The sequence below is a fragment of the Channa argus genome, chromosome 9, assembly GCF_033026475.1.
Source record: "Channa argus isolate prfri chromosome 9, Channa argus male v1.0, whole genome shotgun sequence".
NCBI classification, from domain to species: domain Eukaryota; kingdom Metazoa; phylum Chordata; class Actinopteri; order Anabantiformes; family Channidae; genus Channa; species Channa argus.
In genome coordinates, this window is record NC_090205.1 from 9,654,455 (window position 1) to 9,663,264 (window position 8,810).

Consider the following 8,810-nt stretch of genomic DNA (forward strand, 5'->3'; position numbering starts at 1 on the left):
ATACAAACACATTCAGTTGATACACAAGAATGCAGAATGTGTAAGAGCTGCCTGTAGAGGGCATGCTTCACCTTGGATGCTTCAGGGCTACACCTTTGCCACTCTCTCTCCTTGTAGACACAGACAGATGTGGACATTCATAAACAAACATACTCAAATCATCTTACATCAGAACCTCAGACTGCATAAAATAAAGGAGAGTTCACGCCAGATTCACGCCAGCTATTCAGATGAACGTACTGTACATCACTTTCCTACTTTGGCCTCCATTTCTCTTTTAATGAGACAAGCTCGTCAAGATGGAGCAGGAGCTTTTTGATATCCTCAGAGGGGCACGGAGCGCAGAAACTGTAATGCTCATAATTCACAGCAAATCAAGAAAGATTTTGTTGGAACACAGGATCACACCAATTACAAGTTGTTTATTGTTTGCTATTGTTGTCTTTACTGCAGTCTAATCATATTTGGAGGTCAGCCACAGCACTACATCAGCTCCAAGTGGAAAAGCTCTTTTGAAGCCTTTCATTTCAATGTGCCATATTAGCTGCAGTGAGCAGCCCTAGACAACATGCTGCCTTTGCTTTTAAGATTAAAAGGAACAAGCATTACATCACTTTCTAAATAACTTTGTGAATAAAGGAAATTGCATGTAAATTGGTCACCTGAAAGAAAAGAAAAACGTGTTTCATCTATTAATTTGCCCCAAGATAAAAACTGTTTACATAATATCTTGAACATGGGAACCTGATTTTGTGTTCGATTCTGGCAAATGTTGGCTGCCAGTGTTTCGCCAGACAAAGCTCTCTGTTTTCCTTCTGTGGAACTGCAAATTTGTGTGGAAATCATGGAAATCAGCAAGGCCTTCATTAAACCAAGGTCATTACAGCTGACTTTTACCCTCCTCTGTACTTATTGGAGGTAAGGGAATCCTATTCTCCATCACCCAAGGCCTCACCTTTGAACACACACACACACACACACACACACAAGATTGCACCAGGACCAACAGTGCTCATACATACATACAGACACACACGCACACACAAACACACATCAGTTTCTCTTTCATTTGGCTTCCTTGAATTTCATCATTCATTTTTACATCACATTAGTGTGGCGTGTTAGTGGTCGGCGTGAGATATCGGCTGTTACTTCAGGAAAAGACTGAATAATGCACGGCAAAAAGCAGGGAATAGCTCAAAGGGAGTCGACAACAGCACATATGATTGCCTTCTTATACCCCAAATATGAAACACAGTGTACATAAAGTGAGATAAATAGATCATAGAGCTCCTTGGATTTTGCGTCATTAGTCTGCAATGTAAACTGGAGTGTAGGTGATACGTTTTGGCTCATGCATTTAGATAATAGTTCTTTGATTGAGGTTTAGTTGAACAGCCACAAAAAGCTTTAATTTCTGTGGTTGTGTTCTGTTTCTTGATGTCCACAAGAAAACAATTTGTGGATCAAGAAGATAATAAAAAGAAAATGTAAGCTAAGGGACGGAAATAGTTGTTACTTGTGGAACAATGGAGAGTATTAACAGCAGATTGTTTTTAACCCATGCACTGTGATTGGAAACAAAACATTCAAGGTTGCCATTTCAGATCTTTCCAGAGATTGGTAAGTATGATAATACTTCAAGTTTGTGTAATTAGGCTTTTGCTTTCAAAGTAACCCAACCCCACGATGTGGAGCAAAACAATCTCTCCATGTTTAAAGTTAATATTTTAATGAGTATCACAAGAAAGTTGAGTCTCACTCAGTGACTCCATCAAAAAAGAAATAACTGTGTTCTTGAGGGGCAGGAAAGTGTTTTCTTAATGTGCACCAAAGATGGTCTCCTCTATATGTCTCAGCGGCTGGGTCTGATTTAAAACTCTCCATTGATCTGATACCACCAAGAACTCGCCTGCATATTAAACAATGCTGTGATACAGCTCCTCGGAGACAGATGAATTGTGTGTGTGTATCAATGTGCAGGCTCATGGCTATAGTCCAGTTTCAGGGTATTACAAAAGAAAGTATTCAGAGTTTGTGCTGTCCACTGATAGTCATACAAACTGTATTTGCTCTCAGAAGCCCAGCTCAGCGCCTGCCAATACGCATTGGGCTTCACTTCTGATGCTGACATCATTTAATGTTTAGAAGGAGCTTAGGAGGATGAGCGTGTCCCAAATCCTTGATCTGGTTTACCTTACAGGGTGAGCCTCACTGTCTGTTCGCCAATATAAACAGACCCATTATTATTCTCCTTCTTGTCCAAGGCACAAACTCTATTCATGTCTTAAAGGTAATGAAGCTTCACAGTGTTGAAGCCTGTCCACAATGTATAAACCATGCAGTACATAAAGCTCTGATATGAACACAAATGTCCACATCTGGTCTGCATGGGAACTGAGAAAAGTCCAGGATATATCCGGTTTCATGCAAGTGCAGCAAATGTTCCTTCATATGGGTTTTCAATTGAACCTTTTAACACAGTTTGAAAACAATCCTCTGCTGTCTCTCTTTTTCTGTGTCTGGGTGTTTTATGAGCTGTGAAAAACGAAGCCCCCTTCTTAGATTGGGGCTGGCAGAAGTGCTCAGTATACAGCATCAGAAAAGGATGAAGATTAGGCACCTGATTGGACAGGATCAATGAAAAGCAATTAGATAATAAGTCTGTGGGGGCAGGACCTTGTGTGCACAACTGGAGGGATTTGAAACCTTTGCAACAGCAAGGAGAATGGGGGGATAAGCTGTAAACATTTGTCTGGTGTTTTTAAAGATCTTAAAAAGGACAGAATTAGATCTTCACACATTAGGTGAATGAGTCTGTGATGATATGCATGGTGTACAGTATTTATGTGTTTGTGCTTCTGTCTCCTTGTGTGATTTGTGCGTGGCTTATGTGTTTTGCCTAACATCTATTGTCATAATGATGTGTGATTATTAAGGGAGCAAGGTTTTCACAGCAGGGAAAAAGGGGCTGAGCCGACAACAGGTTGGGCCTCCCTTTGTGTCTTTGTTTGAACACTCAGCAAATACATATTCATGCTCTCAATATGCACACAATAGCATTCATTTGTTTATAATGCTTCTTTATTTGGGTTGCATACAATAATGAAAAAGCATTTTTTTTTGTTGCATTTGTGATGTAAAAAGGGTAACAATGTAATTGCAAAGAAAGGTTTCATGTAAAAGAGGTGGACACAGTCTCCAGGAGCAGATGCCTTGTTATTTCAGTAGTATCACTGGGAGAGGTTAAGCTCTCCCAGCAGGCTAGCTATTAGGGTAAACCAGGGTGCGTTGTGTTCTGTGTGGGCTGAAAGGACAAATTCTGACCATTAGTGAACCTCCTGTGCCTGGGTCCAGAGTACAAAAGCGTGTGAGAGTTTTTCTTCCAATTTGTGGGTATAATGATGACACACAACAGATAACTTGGTGCTTAATGCAGGCTTTGTTAGTTCGTTTTCTGTTTATTTGCTCCAACAAAAATAGCCCTCATTTGTGGTCCTTAAAACCGAGTGAAGATATAAACACGTCATACAGGCTGCAATGAAGTGCTTTTCCTCTTTTTGGATTTATGCATCTGCTCATTTCCAACACTAGATGGCTGTCTGTGCTGTGTATGCCTTGTATCAGCACCAGTGCAGCCTCTTCGTGCTGCTTTTATTGGCCCTGAAAATGCAAGGCTTAGCAAAAGATTTTTGGTAATAATGCTTTGAGACACTTGGGTTATGAAAACACACAGCTACACAGACATAGCACCCAACTTAATGTTTTGATGTTTGAATTTGCCAACCCTTCATTTTTTATGAAGTCACGAACAATGGATTAAATGTACTGTCATCAGAAAAGTCAGATACAGATGCACACGCACCGAGGTGAAAGTGCATTTGAGTAGATTTAAAAATAAACTCCATGCAATGTCAATTTTAATATATGGTCCACTAATCTAGATTTTTTTGTGGATCAGGAAAGACTTCAATTGAACTGACAGATTTCAAAACAAGTCAAGGGTGCTATTAGTGTCAAAAGAAGCCACTGAACACATAATTTATCATTTTAGTTATCATATAATTATTCTGACTACATCACCACTTCCAGGCCTTTACTTTACACACTGTATCCACTGTGTGTATTTTGTGCAAGAGGCTATTTGTAGTTTTATTAAGTGCAATAAATTTGACCACATAGAGCACTTGGTTGCAGTATTGACTTTGAAGATTGTCTTTCTTCTTCTTTTTCTTCAGAGGCTGTCCGTCTCTTTAGCCTGGAGCTTCCAAACCGCACAGCCGGCCAGTTCGTGCTGGCCTTTTATTATGATGTCAGCACTTCACTTAAAAAGCATTCAATATCTCCAGGACGGCCGTTGGTGGAGCATCAATAGAATAATACAGACACACAGTGGATGGCTATTCCTCATAGTCGGCCAGTTCATTTGCTCATTGATTTATAAGTAGCTGACAATGTAATGGAATTAAGTAGCAGTGATTATCACAAACAAACAGGTTGTTGGTTTTTCCTGCATGTGTTCGCTGCGCGTTTCAACACTGCCCACCTACAGCCGGACAAACACAGCAGCAATTTGCAAGTTTTATTGAATTGTTTGAAGAAGATGAGAATGATCCTTAAAAGCAGCCTGTATTTTCTAATTTCCCACTTGACCCTCCACTGAAGACATGAGGTCCTGCGGCTAATGACAAGGTACAAAGGAAGGAGAAAAGAAGGAGCAGATAAACAAAGAAGAAAAACTGTGGACTATAGTAGAAGGCTATTAGTCCCGTCTTGATTTGCCGACCTATAAAGAGACAGTTGTACTTAAATCACCCATATAAATCAGGGTGTGATTACTACAGGAGCTGGAGTTATTGGGTGCTAACATTGCTGTGCACACACTGTAATGTTATTAGCACTCTTAACAGTGAGTGACTGCTTGTAACACTCCCAGCAGCTGGGAAAGCAGCAGGCCTGTTTAATCACGGTATTGTCACAATGATGCTGAACTCAAACCTGTCCAAGATTTAAAGAAGTTTGATAATTCAGTGCCGAATGCTTTGTCTGGTATGTTTGTGGAGATGTGTGCATTCACATCTCTCCATCTACTACAGCATCTCTGGCTCTATAATTCATGCAAACTGAAATGAAAAAACCTTCTTAGCAATATGCAGATTTCTTTATGCAAAGCAGCATTACCTATGGTGCGTGGACGGCAGCTAATGCCTTTGATCAGCCTCTCTGACATTCTCTAACTACTGAGAAGAAAAGAACTTAAAAATTGTAAAGGCTCTTAATTGAAGTGAACATAAAAGAAGATACATGGTGTTAATTGGTATACGCTAAGAATAATCTAGACCTTGGAGACCACTGTCCCTTACCGGCCCCCCTGCCAAAGTGTCAGGATTTACATCTTTAATTCAAGATTTCCCCACATTAATTACCTCGCAGGCAGTGAAATGTGGATCACATCATTTTAAAGTATAATAAACACCCCCCCCGACTCTTTCGGTTTTTGTTGGTGTGCAAATGCCTAGCTCTCCTGTTCCTTAAGGAGGTTCTAAAGTGGTAGGTTGTGAATGTGGTGTAGAAAAAAGTTTCTAGTTCTTGAGATGTGGTGAGAGCAAAATGGAACAATATAGCAATAATTTAGGTTTAATCATAAGCGTTTAGAAAAACATGGAGAATTAACGATAAGGGATATACTCAAGGTTCATGAAAAAGTTTGTGTGGGCTAATTTTTGCGCAGGTGTTACAGCACATTATTACAGGAATGCTGTTTAAAGACAAAATAGAACAACTACTTCCAAACGGCATATTTGGTGGTATAATTTCGGCCGACCAACTAATTTGTCTATATGTGCTTGTGTGTGTAAGTGCCTGTTTTCCAATGAAGCAAAGCAATTTGAACACCGAGCCCCAGTCTGACCTTTGATTATGAGAGGAATACAACGGTGCTCAAATTCCAGGCCTCTGTGATCCCTCTCAACATGATGAATGGGACACCCCAAGCTGCAGGACAAAACAAGCATTTGATCCAGGGGGGCAATGCACACACACACACACACACACACACACACACACACACACACACACACACACACACACACACACACACACACACACACACACACAGAGACACATGTACACATATAGAAATGCTAACAGACAAATGACACAACGTGAAGCACTTTCAAGTCCCTAAATGCGACCGGCAGCAGCAGTACCACACAAAGTCTATGATATTACTCATCTCCTTCTGTTTAAAGTACATTTGACACTTTACTGACCATGAAATTAAGTTAAATTATCAGCTAAGTTCAGGCTTTTATCTTGAGCAGGTTCATGCTGTGGTTTTATTAAAAGAAAATAGAAACATCTATTGGGCCTTATTGAAGCACTTTCAAGGACGCCAAAGAGTGGTTAATATGCAGTTTAATAAGCAACAATAAGCAGTTTATGTAAACACAGGTCAAGCGAACGCTGCTCCTGTTCACCTTAAAATTCCCCCTTTTTTAAAGTGGTTTTATTTTGGGGTTTCATCCTAATTTATTGGCTCAAAGTGCATGATGCACTGTTAAAACTGATTTGATAAGGAAACCTGCAGGGACATATTAATTAAAATAGCAATCTAATTAGCATTCCACTGTGACCTAAAAGTTGAATATTATTAGAGCTGCAACCATCGGCTGTGATGAAAAGAGCTTACATGACAGTGAAATTGAAATTCAAAGCGCTGGAAATAATGTACACACAGATCAAAAGAACAAATGGTGGGGAGAAAAATAACACACCAAGAAGTTTTCCATTTCCTCACAGTGGGGAAGACCAACACTCCTCCACACACACGTACATTTGAGAACTTACACTCAGTATTAGGTAGTTTTGTGTAATCAGGTCCAAAATCTGTCACATACAAATATCACTGCCATGACAATAAGTTGACACCCGAAACGTAATTGAGAGTAAACCCATTGCTTTTAGAGATTTACTTTAGTAAACTAAATAGATATTTAAAAACATGCTTAAACTACTACAATGCAGAGTGGCCAGGATTTATAGTACTTTGTGTTTAATACTGTGGGAATCTAATTACTAATACACTTTTGTATAAGCAGCATTTATTAGGTGAGACTAGGCCAGACTTTCACAAATGTAAACATCATTATTATTAGTTATTTTATTATATGACAATACATCATATTTTAAATGACAATCATATAGTTTAAAAATAGGAAACGTTTCATTCTGTCCAGTAACAAGAAAACTCTTAGCTTACCCAGCGATCAGGCTAACTGCCGGATCTGTTAAACACCGTAATCAAATGAAAAATATATTTACAATTATTGGCACTTTTGTTCATATTTCCATATTATCTATTCCACAAAAAAATGCTGTGCTGTTTTCTGATCATTGTAGACTGAAGCTCTTATTTGCAATGTAAGAATCACCCCTTCATAGACATATTACAAGTATGACTTTTACACAGTGCAGCTAAAGGAAGCAGAGGACAGGTTTACATTGCTCCCATCATTGACACCACACTTGTGCTGACATGTTTCATCACACCACCAAATAAGCTCCTGCTTAAGGTCTCAGCGTCTGGTCAAACTATATCAACTGCCACAACATGTCCCGATATACATTAAGCCTTATACAGGCTAGGACAAAGCAAACACTCACTGGGCTCAGCACACTCCAGTCTGCTCACTATTACTTTTGTTTAACCTTGAGGGCATCTAGGCTTCCTCTGCATCCCTTTAGGGAGACTTGCATATTTTACTGCATAGCCTTGTGCACGGACGGGATTGCCCGTTTTCTGGCAAGGGCCTCCACGCTCCTCCTACAGCTCTACAAGCGGGCGTGTTAACATGTGTCCCTGCAGTGGGCCGGCGTGCCAGCCAGCCAGTGATAATTATTCATTAGTATTCATTAGTGTGAGGTGCTGGCCGGTGCGGGGCTCATGTTGAATCAGTGTTCTGACGAGGCCTCGGCCCGGCACAGGTCAGCGAAGAGCCAGTAATTAGGCCCACCAGTCAGGAGGCATTTTTCTAAGCACCACACGTGAGGTTGTGAGAGAGGAAAGATGCAACCACCAGGAGAGAGGCTGCAGAGGGGGAGAGAGGCAGATGAGCGAGGTTGAGAAAGGGTGTGTGTGTTTGTGTGTGTGTGTTTAATAAAAGAAACCTTGGTCTGGTTGTTTCTCTGTCTGGCTGCCTTGAGTACCTTAACCTCTCTCTATCACTCACTTCATCCATTGGAAAAAATGCATGATAACCTTGGGTGTCTGCTGCCTTTTTCTTATTTTGCTTCTCATCTTTGAAGCTTTTTTTGTTTAAATTCTCTTCTTTCCACCTTTGTCTGTTTCCTTTCCCTCTCCTCCTCCTTTCCTCTGTTTGTGTCCTTGTTGTGTATATTTATTTATGGGTCTTTGCATGGTTGCATGGTTGATAATAACAGCAGTTATTATCATTTACAGGCGTAATTGAATAACGGTTAACATGACAGAGTAGTCGCCTCCAAGGAATGCTGTTAGTATTGTAAATGTGACTGTGGCCTAACTGAATTAATCTAATCGGAAGATAATTACACTGGCTGGAACAAAGCTGGCCCAGATTCATCAAACTGTTTCCTGCCCCCGTGAGCCATTAAAGGAAGAGATCTATGAGCTCGGTAAGGTTAAAGGCATCCAGCGCACCTCAAAGGTGGCTGTGGTACAGCTGTCAGTACGTATCTGAGACAGAATGGCATTCTGACAATGACTGACAGCAATTGAGAAAACAAGGGGTCAAGTGTTGAGCTGTTGTGAGACACGAGTGGAAGGCACT